This window comes from Gorilla gorilla, chromosome 6, assembly GCF_029281585.2.
Source record: "Gorilla gorilla gorilla isolate KB3781 chromosome 6, NHGRI_mGorGor1-v2.1_pri, whole genome shotgun sequence".
Taxonomy (NCBI): domain Eukaryota; kingdom Metazoa; phylum Chordata; class Mammalia; order Primates; family Hominidae; genus Gorilla; species Gorilla gorilla.
In genome coordinates this window covers 32935240-32944092 of record NC_073230.2, presented here as the reverse complement: position 1 = coordinate 32944092, position 8853 = coordinate 32935240, and the positions used below count along the sequence as shown (strand labels likewise).

The 8853-nt window shown below is 39.0% G+C and overlaps 1 long non-coding RNA gene across 1 annotated transcript in view; it reads right to left on the bottom strand.

Moving 5' to 3' along the window:
* Window positions 1-6838: 6838 nt before the first annotated feature.
* The window catches only part of LOC129523631 (uncharacterized), a 189043-nt gene continuing 187028 nt past the window's right edge, over window positions 6839-8853 (bottom strand). The window contains exon 3 of the long non-coding RNA XR_010134618.1: window positions 6839-8113. This is a non-coding gene — a long non-coding RNA (uncharacterized lncRNA). The remainder of the gene's footprint in view (window positions 8114-8853) is intronic.

Sequence of the window (8853 nt, the reverse complement as noted above, 5' to 3'; positions counted from 1 at the left end):
TTTCTACTTTTTTTGATGTAGGCACTTATAGCTATAAACTTTCCTCTTACTATTACTTTTGCTATATCCCATAGGTTTTGGTATGTTATGTTTTCATTGTCTTTCGTTTCAGGAAAGTTTTCAATTTCCTTCTTAATTTTTTCATTGACCCACTGGTCATTCAGGAGCATATTGTTTGATTTTTATGTGTTTGTATAGTTTCCAAAATTATTCTTTTTATTGATTTCTAGTTTTAATCTATTGTGGTCAGAGAAAATACTTGATGGGATTTCAGTTTTCTTGAATGTTTTAAAACTTCTTTTGTGGCCTAACATATGATCTATACTTGAAAATGATTCATATGCTAAGGAGAAGGACGTATATTCTGCAGCCATTGGATGAAATGCTCTATAAATAGCTATTAGGTCTATAGTGCAGATTAAGTCTGATGTTTCTTTATTGACTTTCGTTCTGGATTATCTGTCCAGTGCTAAAAGTAGGTGTTCAGGTCTCCAGCTATTATTGTATTGGGGTCTGTCTGTCTCTTTAGTGCTAATATTTGCTTTATATATCGAAGTGCTCCAGTATTGAGTGCATATATATTTACAATTGTTATATCCTCTTGCTAAATTGACCCCTTTATCATTATATAATGACCTTATTTGTCTCTTTTTATAGTTTTTGTGTTGGAATCTATTTTATCTGATATATGTATGGTCACTACTGATTTTTTTTTGTTTCCATTTGTATGGGACATCTTTTTCCATCCCTTTATTTTCCATCTATGTGGCAAAGTCACCCAGCCTAGTTTCCTTCTCTTCAGGGCAGCAAGTTCCCAACGTCCTGGTCAGGTCAAAGATACCATCCAGGAGCCAGGGCCTGGAATTGGAAACCTTAGAAGTCTACCTGGTGCTCTATTCTACTGTGGCTGATCTGGCACTCAAGCCACAAAACAGTCCTTTCCACTTTTCTCTCTTCTTTTCACAAACAGAGGAGTCTCTTCCCATAGCAACCACCATCCCAGGCCTGCAGTGAGTACTGCCTGGCTATCCCTGATGATTATTCAAGGCCCATAGGCTCTTCTGTCAGCTTGTGTTGAATGTTGCAAGGCCTGGGACTCTCCCTTCAATGCAATGGGCTCCCCAGTTGGCCCAGGGCAGATCCAGAAATGCCTTCCAATAGCCAAGGAATCTGGAATCCTACAAGCCTGCTTGGTGCTGTAACCAAGTGTGGTTGAGCTGGTACCTAAGTTGCAAGACAAAGTCGTCTTTACTCTTCCTCTCCTCTCCTCTCCTCTCCTCAAGCGGAGGTAAGGAATCTCTCCTAGAGCTGTGAGCTCTAGAGGAGGAGTAGGGCAAGCACTCCCTTAGCCACTCCAGCTGGTGTCTCACTAGGTTGCATGCCCCCTCAAGTCCCCTGGCTCCATGTCCAGCACAGCACCATGACTTGCGAAGAAATTGCAGTCCTTGTGGCCTAGACTGCCTTTTGAGTTTCCTTAGAACCCCAGAGCACTTTAGCCCTTGGTAGCAGGGCTGTGGGAACTCAGGTTGTGACTGCTAGAAGAGATGATTCTCCTCTGACTGGGTTTAGACTAAATTCTTCCTCCATAGGTGCTGGCTGAGTTCTGCCTGGTGTACTGAGTTCCAATGCAAAGTCCTACAGTCATTGTGCTGTCCCTCACCCAAGTGCACAGATTCTTTCTCTGAGGCATAAGCCTGCTGCTGGAGAATGAGAGAGGAGTGGTGTTGGCAGTTCAAGACTGTCTTTCCTACCCTCTCCAGTGCTTCTTTCAGTGATATGAAGTTAAAACCTGGTACTGTGATTACTCACCTGATTTTTGGATCTTATGAAAGTACTTTTTTGTGTGGATAGTTGTGCAATTTAGTGTTCCTGCAGGAAGAATGATTGCTGGAGGCTTCTATTCAGCCATCTTGCTCTGCCTCCTCTCAAAATATTATATTTTCTGATAATGTTAAGTGCTAAGCCCCTCCTACTCTTTGTTATTGCCAACAAAGGAACACATATACACACACACAAGAAATAAAACAGGGGGATACATTCTGGTTCTTCATTTTATCCAGTGGAATTCAGATAAAAGTAGTTGATGATTCCTAATAAATTAAATATTTTGTCCTTTTATTTTCAAATAGTTTTTTAACCCCTCTAGCTGACACTGAATTTCTTTTTCAAGGTAGTTTATTGCCATACATGTAGCCAGGCTACTTGGGAGAACAAAAATGAAAAATTTTGCGAAGTGTGCTTAGAGTACCAAATTATGTGTGATCAGTTCATATAGAGTTAAGATGTGTTCTTGATACCTTAGTGCTTTTCAGCATTATATGCCTTCTTTGTTTCCCGCCACTGGTAAAAGTCTGGAAAGTGTTCTTTAGATGTTATTTACATTAAACTTGCTTTCCTATTGGATAGAACAACAGGGTTTTCTAAGAAAAGGCTGAGGAATAAGAAAGGATTCTGAGGAAGAAAGACCTCCCAACCTTGAATGTGGGTGCTACCTATTTGCAGATCCAAAGTTGGGCCTACACAGTATGATGAAGTCTCAAGCAGCATACACAGCACATTAAATGCATCGCAGAGATTTGGACAAACTATGTCCCTTCGCTTCTCTTTAATTTCTGCATCTAGAAAGTGTAACTGACAATATCTATTCTACCTCTTGGGATTGAAACATGATATTATATGCAAAGTAGCTGGTGCACAGAAGGAAAATATTATTATCATTGGTACTATTAATAATGATAGTAATATATTAAAAAATCAGTATATAAGGGAAAGCTGCCAATGCAGGGGAAGAAACAGGGTTCTCAGAGACCATCCAAGATAAAGGGTTGTCTGTGCTCAAGACACTGTGAAGAGTGAAAGGGGAAATAGGATGAGAGGCCAGAGTGTTGTTGGCACCATCTTTGTCAGCCCAAACACATCATTGTCAGGAAAACTTTGGAAAGCTCTTGTTGAGAGAAACATCTGCATTGTCTCTACAATACTAGAGTATAACAGGGAAACATGCCAGATATTCTTCCAACAAAAATGGACATTCACATGTATCATTGGGTTCCCTTTGCATTCATTCAGTAATATGGCAATTGTTATGTAATATATGGCCATTGTGCCTCAGTGTCTACCTATGCCTTGAGGTCTTTAGGGTCTCGGATTTAAAGTAGATTATCTCAATGTAACCCTAGAAAGCATATCTAAAAGAGACAGGGTTCCCTTCTTTCAGTAAAGAAATGCAGAGTCCATGTGAACAATTGTAAAAAGGAGAAGAAAGCTTGGCAACTCCAGAGGAGGGGAGGAGAAACTTTTCAGGATGATCTATAAGAGCTCACTGTTTTTAAAAAATACATTCTGTTAGACTTCTCTCATCACAATACTAATGCTATAAGCAAAGGTGTTATATCAACAAATCCTTAGACACAGGAGGACAACCCTAAATAAGGTTTACATTTTTAGCTCACAGGCAAAGTTTTTTTCAAAAAGCATCCTCTGCTTTTGAATGCTTCCTGTGCACACACACATTTATTCAATATTTGACAAAAATATAGTTATGATGTGCCAGGTAACATGCACCTCCTCTTCCCTGGACCCAAAATCTACCAGGGCCATGTCCTGGGTAGTAATATCCACAAGTGAGGAGAGATGAGAGGAAATCCTGGTGAATGGGCACCCTGTCTGGCACAGACCAGGAAGCTTGAGCTTGGCAGAAGTAGGGCCCTTGAAAAGAGATTTGAGACTATCTTGTGGATCTTATGTTTTAGAATCAGATCTCCACATAGAGGAAAGTTTAAACTATGAGACTCTCCCCATCCCCGCAACTCTGAGCAACGTCATGCAACAATATAAGTGAATTCATCAGAGCCAGGATGGAAAGAGAGATTCCCTCAGAATTTTCCAAACAGCTTTTCAAAAATCTGTGGTTTGGCAAATCTAAAAATATCTCTCTTTAACTCAAGATGTTTCTCCGTTCATGTTTTTTTAATTGTGGTAAAATATATATAACATAAAAATTACCATTCTAACCGTTTAAACTATACAATTCAATGGCATTAAGTGCATTCACGTGGTTGTGCAACCGTCATTACCATCAATCTCTAGAACATTTTCGTCATCCCAAACTGAAACTCTGTACCCATTAAACACAATAATGCCCCTGTGCTTTTAAATCCATTCATATTGGAAATGAAATTTAATGTTAGATATGGTTTTGATTCCCAGTTGCTCCCTTGTAAATATATTATTTTCAAAAAAAATATTTGTATGCCCTTGCACACTGCTACACAGGATGCTGAAGAAGTTTTCTGGAAGTCTTTTGTCACAGAACTGAACAGGCTTTTATCACAGAACAGCTGCATTAAAACTGAACTTAAGTGACCAGGCACGATAGTTTACATCTGTAATCCCAGTGCTCTGGGAGGCCAAGGCAGGAGGATCACTTGAGGTCAGCAGTTTGAGACCAGCCTGGGCAACTGGCAGGACCCTGTATCTACAACAAAAGCAACAACAACAACAACCACATCTAGCTGGGCATGGTGGTGCACCTGTAGTTCTAGATACTCAGCAGACTGAGATGGGAGGGTTTCTTGAGCCCAGGAATTTGAGTTGCAGTGAGCTGTGATCATGCCACTGCACTCCAGCCTGCATGACAGAGCCATATCCTATCTCTTAAAAACAAACACAAAAAGTGAACTTGAATGGGTGACAGCATGAAAATCTTGTTTCCCATTCCTCCTAAACAGTTTCTAAAAGACATAAGAGTGAGAGAAACATTGCTAGTGACTCCTCCATGATGCGTCACAACATATGACTCTCCTGGTCAGCAATGGGGTGAGGATCTCAGAGGCAAGGACTGGAAATTTCTAGGGTCACTCCCACTCCAGTTAGCCTTATTTCTCCAGCCTTTACTCTTCCAAAATTCTGACATACTGGACAACCCTATTTCCCTAAGACCTGTTCCCTTACAATCCATGCCTTACGAGATTTTCCGTTGTAACAGAGTTATTTTCACAGAGCCCAGTATTCAAAACGTCTGCCTTCTACATTCTCACAGTGCATCAAATTAACCTTATCTTGATTCCCTTAGAAAGCTTTAAAATAAAGATTATAACAGACTAGATGTACAATTTGGGCCAGTATAACTTTAGAAACAGTCTTGTTTAAAACAAGTTTTTTCATTTTAGTTCACGTTTAGCTTATCTTGTCTTCCCTGGTTTCCTCATTAATTCCTACAAATATAATTTGAACATCATTGTGTGCCTGTTAGCAGTGGTAGGAACTGGGACCAAAGATCCATGAGGTACAGTCCAGTGGTAAGACACGGAAACATCCAGTCAGAGCACAGCACAGCCCTATGGGAGATGTGCTATAGGAAACGCAAAACGCAGTGGGAACCAGCAGAAGGAGCAACAAGCCCCCATCTCCACAGAGCAGATGGCTTTGAACCTGAATAGAGACGAAAGTCACTTGAGAGAGAAGGAAGGGAAGGTGTTCCCTACAGAAGACTGGCATGCACACAGTCGTGGAGTCTTCCTGGTGATCATGTAGTACCTGATGCATGGAGAAGAGATGCTAAATTTGGGGGAGATTGTGAGGTAGAATCTTCAGTATTTGGTAACTGGTTGATTAAACATGGGGGCTGGAAGGTGGAAGAGGGGAGGAATTAAGAGTGAATGAACCTGCTAGTTTGAAAGAGTAGGTAGACGGTGACTGTGTTTATTATTCCTTTAGCTCAAATAACATCTTTAGTTTTAATGGTGGCTTAGTCTACCCATCTTGAGAAAAATGTTCTGCTGGAGTTTTGAGGTAGACATATCTTCTTGTCATTTTTAATAAATCTCAATGAAACATTGCAGTGAGTGCAGGTTACAGAGATATATGACTGTAACAACTGATATTTTCTCTTCCCAGAACCACTAATTTATGACTTTTCCTCTTTTTATTTTGAAAAATGTCAAACTTACAGAAAATTGGAAAGAAGAGTACAATGAATACCTATATACTCTTTGTCTAGATTCAACAACTGTCAACAATTTGCACCCCCCATCAGTGAACTATTTGACAGTGAGTTGTGCTTATTATGATACTTCAGCCTCAAATGCATATTCTTAGACAAAGGACTTGTTCCTATGTAATTATAGTATTATTATTGCTGGATTTTTCATTTTTTTTGTTTGTTTCCCCCGGTCATATTCAGGTTAAATATTTTTGGTAAGAATTCTAAGCAAGTGATGTTATAAACTTCCCCATCGTATCAGGAGGCACAAAATGACAGTTTGTCTTATTATTAATGATGCCTGTTTACATCACTTAGTTAGGTGGTGTCTTGCAATTCTCTCCATTGTAATTAATAAGTAATCTGTATAATGATAACTTGAAACCATGTAATGTATTCTTCAATGGTATAAGCATCTGTTGATGACCCTTGCCTGAGTCAATGATTACACTGGCATGCCTTAATTTTAATTTAGCTGTTCCTTAATAATGATTACCTCATTCCAGCATTTAAGGTCAGAGAAAAGTTTTTGCTGTTGTTTGTTGTCTAAAACGTTTAAACCAGAAACCATCATTTAACGCTCTGAAAATATTTCTCATGAAATAGAGCACATGTTAGGAAAACAGCCAAAAAAATGTGCAACTCTATTTTAGAAATCAACTAATGTTTTGTAAAATAGATAACTCTTGCATAAGATTTAATATTATCTATGATGTTTAGCTTTTGTAGTTTGTGGAGAAAAAACACTGTAATATGTCATTTAACATCATAAAGGAATCTCACGTCTGTCCACTGATAATTCACTAGCAACACACCACAGCTGTTAAGAGGCAGCTCACAAAAGAGAAAGGAAGAAGAAAACCCACAAGACAACCATCTGACTTTAATTAGGAAAGAGAAGAGTCCTCAAATGTACAAGGATAAGGTCTTTTGAAGGTCGGGACATTATAGTACAACTTGAAAAAAGGTAATACAAGGACCCTATATACGAAGGTTAGCACATGCTTAAAAGATTTGGAGACACTCTCCTGACCATTTCCTGACGATGAATTATCCCTTGCTATTGCTACAGTCAACACTTATCAAGGCATACACACAAAATACATGCTTTCTAATTACTGAAGGCCTTCTAGACCAGGGCATAGATACCTTTAACTGAGATAGGGTCGAGCAGATTCTGTGGATAAAGAAGATCAAAATTTCAGTTTAGGGTATGATACATTGGAGACCTCCATCAGGCGTCCAGGTAGAGATACAGAGTTGACAGTTAGATGGATAAGCTAACGTTGAGAGCAGTGGCCATGGCTGGAGGCATACATTTGATAATCATTTGCAGACAGATGCCATTTAAACGATGAAACTGGAAGGGAATTACCAAGAGGGTGAGTATGGAGTGAACAGGAAAGATGAAGAGATCTGTGGACTGAGCCCTGCATCACTTCAGTGCTAGGAGGTTAAGGGACAAGACTGGGAAGCAGCATCCAGGGGTGTTGAAGGAAAACGAAATGTGTAGTGTCTTAGAAAACAAGAAATCATTTCCATGAGAAGGGAGTGGTTAATTTGACAAGGCGTTACTGAGGGTCAAGTTCAATGGGGACAAGAAATGGATTTAGCAAGATGGAAGTCATTGATGATATTGACAAGCAGGGGTCTGGTGAGGTGGTGGAGTCCCAGTTCTGGCAGCAGTAGGTTTAAGTGAGAAGAGGAGAGGAAATGGAAGCAGTGAAATTCAGGCAGCTTTCAAAGAGTTTTGCTGTAAAGTGGGGGAGGTAGAAAAGGGATAGTGTCAGAAGGAAAAGTGAACTCAATTTTGTTAGTTTCCATTTCTAAGATGAGAGAGACAGTATTGTTGTGTGCTGGTGGAAATGACCTAGTAGAGAGAGGAAGCTGATGGTATAGGGGAAAAATAGGGAGAATTGCTGGAGCAAAGCCTGTGAGCAAGCAAGGGGGATAGGATCTAAGGCATACGCAAAGGCTAGTTTTGGACAAGAGCAAGGCTAATTCCTTAATGGGAGCAGGGTGTAGAAGGTCCAGATCCTGGTAGATAGGAAGATGCTGTGGGAGCTGTGGAACTTATCCTCTGAATATTCCCATTTTGTTTTCCAGTGAAGTGGGAAACAAGCTCATCACCTAAAAAGGAAGATAGAGGAGAGGTGTTAGAGATTTCAGGAGCCACACATTAGTGAAATCGTTATCTATGAGAGAAGAAACTCTCAATACATTCCAAAAATTAGAAAAAGTTACAGTGCAATACAACTGGGACTTAATAATAAAAACAAAAAGTTCTTACTGCCTAGATATTAAAAGCTTGTCATTAAATAAGTTTTGGGTAACTTTTGGGTAAAAAACTAAAACTGTTAAATATCTTGAATATAGAAGTCACGAAAAAAGTTCCTAAAAGTCTCTGCCACAATGAGCAAGTGGGCTTTATTGCAAAAATGCAAAGAGTTCAATTTTAGAATATCTATTAATTTATTCACCATATTAACAGATTCCAGGAAGAAATTCATATGATCAGTCTCATAAATGTTAAAAAGGCATTTGATAAAATTTAATATCCATTCAAGTTTTATTCTTAATACATTGAATATTAGGACTTCAATTTCACTACTATTATGTAAGACTTTTCTGAAGATGACGATATAATTATGCAAGATAAAGAAATTGGACATATAAATACTGAAAAGAAGAAAATAAAACTATCATTATTTGTGGATGATAGAATTTCCTGCCTGGAAAACCTCCACGTATTTATTTAAACCTGTTACAAACAGTAACAGATGACTGGGCACATAGCTAACGTACAGAAGCTTATAAAAAGTTATTAGAACAATCAAAAAGTGTTAGAAGATGTAATTTTAAAAAGTCAC